This window comes from Chlorocebus sabaeus, chromosome 11 (assembly GCF_047675955.1).
Source record: "Chlorocebus sabaeus isolate Y175 chromosome 11, mChlSab1.0.hap1, whole genome shotgun sequence".
NCBI classification, from domain to species: Eukaryota; Metazoa; Chordata; class Mammalia; order Primates; family Cercopithecidae; genus Chlorocebus; species Chlorocebus sabaeus.
This window is the reverse complement of record NC_132914.1, coordinates 82,505,860-82,513,100: the sequence shown is the minus strand read 5'-3', so window position 1 is coordinate 82,513,100 and position 7,241 is coordinate 82,505,860.

The following is a 7,241-nucleotide window of genomic DNA, read 5'->3' as shown; positions in this document are numbered from 1 at the left end:
CCAGGGTTCAACCCAGACTGTTCTCCCGAGGAAGGGCACAAGCTTAGTTCACGTGGCGCAGGGCTCAGTGTGGTCTTGAGTGTGCACTCAGATTCAGGCAAGTGGATGCTATTGCTGGGACTAATTAGCTTCTGCTGTATTATTATTACTCTCTTCGGAGCATTGCTGCCGGCACCAACTGCAGTTTGTTAAATTTCAGGGGAGCAAGTTCAAAGAAAAGCACTAGGGAGTGAGCTTCAGCAGGAAGCCACGCTGCGTCGGGGCGTAGGAGCATAGGAACTCCAAACCAGACAACCTGGCATTCTGAGTTCAGGCCCAGGGGGAGAGGGTGAGGTGTCGGAAGAAGCCATTGAAACGCTCTTCTTAAAGTGTCCTGTAGCATCCCGACCTTGCGTGAGCAGGAGGCTCAGCTCTGCGTTCTTTGGACACTTTCTAGCGGGCTCCTGGGCAGCCTTGTGGAAACGTTGAATGTTGACTTACTCACTCACTCCTCTTGGGTTGGCCATTTTCTATTCCTTCCTATCCCCTTCGGTATCTTCTTATCTTCAGGTATCCTGAAAGTCTGCCTTTCTCTAATAAACACGGGGAAAGATAAGAAAATGGTCGTTTAATATGTTTTACAAAAATTCACAGCAGCAAGAACAACAGCTATTGCTGACTTGAGGAAATATACAAACTAGTTATCAACCAAGTTATCTTGTAGAGCTATGTCAGCTTGTTTATAAATATATGTCTTAAAAACCCTAAATTTCCGGAAAAACATCCGGTGTCTTTTAAATTAAAGACATGTAATACAAGTTCTAGGATACTTGTATGCCAATAAAGGTCCAACTCATAGAGAAAAGTACGGGGTAGCCGAGGAGAAGAGCTGTCTAGTAAACCTGTTTCTACCCCATTACCAAAACTCACTTTTGATGGTAGTGGTTGGAGGCATGGGGTGTAAGGTGTCACCAAACGCACATAATATCCCTGAGATTCCTGGAAATGCAAATATATTACACAGAATCCCGTGCGTTTTGTGACATGTAACCACATGTGCCCATAACAGAGGGAACAGCTAATGGCAAACTCCCATAACGAATGTTTAATCTGTAGTTTTGGGCAAGAAGCTGGGTATTTGGTTGCCAACAGCTGCATTACATGAATTTCGAGAGGTTGAGATGGAGTTTATGGTTCTGACACAGCTCTAGAGATAGGGGCATTAATAATACATTGAAAATAATACTAATTAAAACAATACTAATTCAATAATTTCTAAAAGTCACAAGAAGGGAGAAGAAATTAGATTGGAGATGATCTCACTTTCCCTGAGATCTACCTGGGCTTTTTCCACTAATGCTTTGAGGATAACCTTCTTGGAAATTGACCATAGTACTTTGATAAATGCTTTCAGCCTTCCAGATCCAGCTTGGCTCCTACTTTGACAGCTTTTAAAAGTCCTCCTCAATTCCAAGGAGTCAGCTTGGCCCCAGGGACAACTGTGCTCTGAGGCAAGTGTGATCCAGTTTATTAGGTCAGGTTCTAGGTGGGGATTTATCTCCTGGGGCCTCAGCCCATCAACCCCAGGCATCAGTTTTCTTCTTTGCCCACCTATTTTGCCTTTTATTGTTCATCTTTTTTCCATATTCAGGATATAAACCCAGGATTCAGCTTTCCTTCTTTTATGTCAGTCAAGATATCTAACTAGAATAAGCTGCTGTGCATCCTTTTCTGATTTGCTTCCTTCAAATCTGAACTTTCCGGATGGGCACCAACACTTGCAGGAAGTGATGGGGTGAGAGAGGCAGTAGGAGAGCAACAGAGGTGGGGAGTAATTGATTTTTTTGAAAACTTAACAAGATTTAGGACATCCTAGGATTTCAGCACTTTCATATCTTCACGGCTTAGTGATGCTTCTTCACATCTTCTTGATGGGGATGAGGGGCAGTGCCTGTGGGTGAGGTGTGGGGCGGGAATCAGGAGGAATAATGAGGGTTAACAAGACTATTACAGATTCAAGTCTCAGCCTCTCTGAAAAACTTTCTCCTCTAGTAACTGAGCTGCGTTGGAGCAAGCTAGATCATTCCTCTGGCACCATGGGATCCTAACAGAGGGGGAGAAAGCTATTTTGTGAAGATAAAGATGATGGATGCTACCATTTGAAGTGACATCTAATATTATTCCTGCAACCAGTTGTTGTTGTTGTTAGGTGGCGGCTTTCCCAAACAGTGATTTGGGATTTGTTTTAAGTTTCTTTTTTTTCTTTCTTTTTTTTTTTTAGTTCCCATTTAGAGCCTAGAATTAGAATAATTGAAGAAGTTAAAATTATTAGAAAGTCCATTGAAATGACTATTTGACGTTCTGCCACCCCCAAAGTAGTGCTTTATTAGAAAGTAAAATTCAGATAAATGATTCACAGTCTAAGGCATCTTGGCTCATTTTACTAAAAAAGAAAAAAGAAACCTCACAGACTAAAAGCTGCTTTTAATGCCCATCTTCCCTTTGTGAATATGTTTTGGGAAATGAAAACAATATTTACATATGCAGCATTAAAGCAGCTGTAGAATAAATGTATAGACCACTCTAGTTTCTTCCGATTTCAACTTAACGGAGAGAAATGTCACACTTACATACGAATAGTGGGAATGTCAAGACAGGATTTCATTTTTGCAGTGAGAGTTTGAGGCTTATAAGTAGAGCAAGAAAAAAAATGTGTGCTGAATCAGGCGAACTATGCCAAATGTAGAAGAGCAATGGTCTGAAGAGGGGAGGAGCTGGTGGAGAGAAACTTTCATGAAAAAGTACTAAAATAATTGAATGTCATGTAGCATGGCAAGATGCCAGGTGGCCTCGTGTTTGTGTGTGCTCTGCTGCTGTTTTCCTTCCCTGCCTTCATCTTCAGCCTTCCCACAGCTCTGCAGACATAACAGATACTGAAATATATTTTGCAGCAAAGCAGCTCAAGAGGTTTTCATCAAAATAAAAATATATGCGCACACAAATAAATATGTAGGCTTTTCTTTAAAATATATGCCCAATCCACCATCATCTACTCTAGAAAACACACCTACAGACTAAAGTGTAACTTTGTGACATTTTTGAAGTTTCTGCGTTTAAAAAAACAATTAGATGTTAATCGATCTTATAAGCCTTTAAAGTATGCTGCTGCAAAGCTGTCCAGTATAATGAATTAAATTTTTACACTGATTGTAATAATAATATTAAAGATTTTGGTGTTTCATAAACTTCTGGCTTTTCAAAAAGTGATGCTTGTTTCTGAATATCAATGTGTTTCAATAATAGTTTTTCACACAGTTGCCTTTTCTTAAAAGAGAGAGAAGTAAACTTCTGTTCTCCTAAAGGATCCAATTTAAATGTAAAAATACAGTATGACTCTTTGCCCTTGGTGCAAATATCTTGATTTATCTGGTGTATGTGTACCCATTGCTATAGACATTGTTTACTTTTACTATAAAAAATGTATTTTAATCCAAACTTTAAAATAATTCATCTGTAATAATCTAGTCACCTCTATTTCTTTCTATGGCTGTCGTTATTTTTTCAGGAAGTTCTGAATATAATAAAGACCGTTAACGTTAGACTTCCTCTGTGACACATATAGAAGTACATAAGTAAGTTAAACTGTATTCAATTCATAGACTGGTATTTCACCAGCAAACTATTAATCATGTCTCTAAAACGTTTTTCCACTATTTTGTTTGATAAGTGAACTGTTAAACTTCTATTCGATATATTTAAATACATTTTTGGTTTTTTTTTTTTTTTTCCTGCTGAGTTACTAGATATGTCTGAAAGACAGGGCTGCCTATTTTCAAAAAGATGTGCGTGCATATTCACTCCTTGAGATTTCCCATTTCAGGTAAAGACTTCCTTAAAGAAAAATCTCAGTAAAGATAGCTGAGATAAAATGATGGATATTTCTCCTTTGGACTGGAATTATACAACGTAAATGTGAAGTCCGTGGTCATTAATCAAACCCGACCCTCAGAGTATAGCCAATATACAAAATCGAAGCGAGTCCAAGGAGTGAAGTAGATTGGCCTCCCATAAGTTCCCCACCTACTCTGCCCCTTCCATGCCCACTGATATCTTTTATCTCAGGACAAGAGGCCCGGGTTTAGACCCCAAGGTGGTGAGCTTAGAATGAATCTCATTGTGGGTGTGAAAACCTCTCGAAATCTAGCTTATCCTCTTTGTCATGGTGTTTTATAAGTTCAACAGAAAGACAAAAACACATTTATTACATCAAGGATTATTCAGAGAAAAAAAAAAAAGAGGGAGGAGAGAGCGCCAGCTCCTTTATTTCGAAAATCATCAAAGAACTTTAGAGAAAGGTAAACATTAATATTCACGCGTTTTTTCCTCCCAACCTGTCTTGCCTATCCCCAGCAACACAGATTCCTCATGTGAATTTTGATGAGTTTTAACATGCTATCTGTCGTAATGACAATTTCGGAACAAAAAGCTCTCTGTGGCTCGCAGAAGGGAAGCCGAGCTTGTGGGACGCCCCTCCTAGGGGTGCAGGACCGAGGGCTGCAAGCGGTGTCCCTGCTCGCGCTGAACCACTTCCCAAAGCCTGCGCCCTCGCCCAGCGACAGCTGTAGACAGACATCTGGTTAGCCCTTTCTGATCAGGAACCGTGGACAGGTTGTGTGCGCAGCAAATTTTTGGAGGCAGATTGGTGCGCCCCATTGCATGGATGGACCGCCACTTGCTGCGCACCTCGGTGAAGGACCACCCTCCTGGCTCTCGGCCTGGAGGGAGCCATGAGCGACTGCAGTGCGGGACGTCTGGAATGAGGGCCGGGTCTCCACTTCAACGCAGTGGGAGAAGTCCATTACAATCAGGAACGACTCTGTGGTTAAACGGGCATAGGTAGAGGAGTCTCTATTCTGAGCGAAGAGAATAAAGTTTCGTTTCTCATGCAAACTTAAAAGAGCCTCGACGACGAAAATGGAAAGCAGTTAGTGGTTAACCGATTTGATGCTAATATTTCATCAGTGGTGCTTTTCGCCCTTTAAAGTTTAACTCTTGGAAAAACAGCATATTTTAAGCTTTCCATCCAAATATTGATGTTGGCAAAAGGATCATGTAGCCGTCCCTTGGTAAGGACAGTGCCCTTTTTGTTTCACATGTTGGCAATCAGAATTAATCCATATCACAAAATGCGGCAGATTTAGAGGAGTTTAGTTAACAGACATGCAACTATTTGACGGTACAAAGAGCACGCCTGCACACACACACAAACGTGGGGGGACAAACGGGCGAGGGGAGAGCGCCCGAAAGTAGCTCATACCTCACTCTTAAACTACCTGTCCTCAACAAGTGATGATCGACTCCCCCGATGAAAAAAAAAAAGCCAGGTTTCAGCCTGACTGCCAATATTTTCAATGCCAGGTCACGGTAATGTCTCTTCTTAAGATCTTGTTCCACAGTAAAAATTTCTTAACCCTTACTGGATTTTTTAATGACCTTTTTATTAAACCAAGTTGACGCATTACCTATAGCAGGGTGGCGCCCTGGGTATCCGAAGACCTCTGTTGAAAAGTCTCAGAGACCTCATGGGATTACATCATCTTTCAGTTTCCAACATCAGATGCCCCCAAATGGACCCTCGTTATACAATCCTAAAAAAATTAAATACTTTCTTACCTTCACATTTGCTCTCTCAGTTCACAAAGATTCATGAACGCACAATTTATTAATACAGTTCAAATATAATAAGCAATTAAAACGTTTACTGCCATTCTACTAAATAAGTATTTTTAAGATACCAAAAAAAAAAAAAAGGTCTTTTAAGAATACATTTATTTCCACTTCTTTATGAGGTTTCAAACACTTTTTGCAGTATTAAAATTACTATAAAATAAGTATTTAAAAAACACTTTAATTTTAAAAAGGACTTGTTTTGGATTCACTTCTGATTAATGTTCTTGAAAGTTTTTATTTTACACTGTATTTGATTCATATATTCTACTTTTGGGGAGAGGTATACAGCCACTCTTTTGCCACACTGGGAATTGCTTAATAATTGAATTGAGTTGAATTAAGCAAAATCTAAATACCCGATTTATCTGTTTCCAGTAGAAATGCCCTTCAATCTTGCATTCTTTCTTAGGTTAATAAAACTTTGAATATTTGGCTTAAAATAAAAAAAGAAATATAAATCTTGGCAAAATAAATTAAAGAACTTTTACTAATTTTTGCTTTTATGAAATAAAGTAGATCTATATGTACTGTTTCATTTAAGATATATTAGCTTCTTTGGGCATCTCTAACTACTGGATCACAGTTGAGGCAAACCATATAGGATATAAAAGTGACTCTATGGTACATCATGCAACTATTTAGTTCTAGAGGTGAACACCATGGAATCCCGTAAGTCACTTAAAAAAGTTTATTCAGGTATCATCCATTAAAGGTGTAACTTTTTTCAATATTTTCACCAAAAACTTAAATATAGATATTTTATACTTACTATGCTTTACATTTTATGGATTCTTAGGATGGTCAGCTAAATCTTTTGAATACCACAACAATTGGGATGCAGATATTTTGGGCAAAGGTAGAATGATAGGATTAAATTAATGGACGCAAACTCAAAATTGCAAATTAAAGTTAAAAAATATAGAGAAGAGAAACAAAGCTTATGGGGTTCCAACAATAAAGCTCTGAGGATACTTTTGAGTCTATAGTACGACTTAGTTGCTAAGGAATCTAAAAAAAATTAGCTTATATTACATTAACAGAAATGAAACCGTCACACATCAAGGAAGACCAGATCTTCAAAATACATTGAAATATGAAGAAATCTAGAGAATTAAAAAGAGCTCTGGAAACTATTTTTATAGAGAAAGAATAATAATATGAAGCTATTTTGTGTACTGTGGCTGATGCAAAAAGGATTTGTAAACCATATCATATTAAAGAATGGTTGTAAGAGTTAGTGAATTTTAGCTAAGACATTAGAAAGAGTGATTAAATTCATTCAGTTTTGCCCCAGTGGTGGAACTAAGTTGATTGACTTGAGTTAGAATTTTTTTTTTTTTTTCCATGTAAAAGACTAACTTTCTAACAATGAAAATTCCCTGTAACTAAAGTGGCTGATTCTCAAAATTGCACATTCAGTTGCACTGAACAAGGTATGTTACAGGGTTAAACCTGTCATGCAAGTCTCTTTCAGATCAAATCTTCCAAATGACATCTTTAATGCTCACAATAGTTTATATATCTGAAGTTTG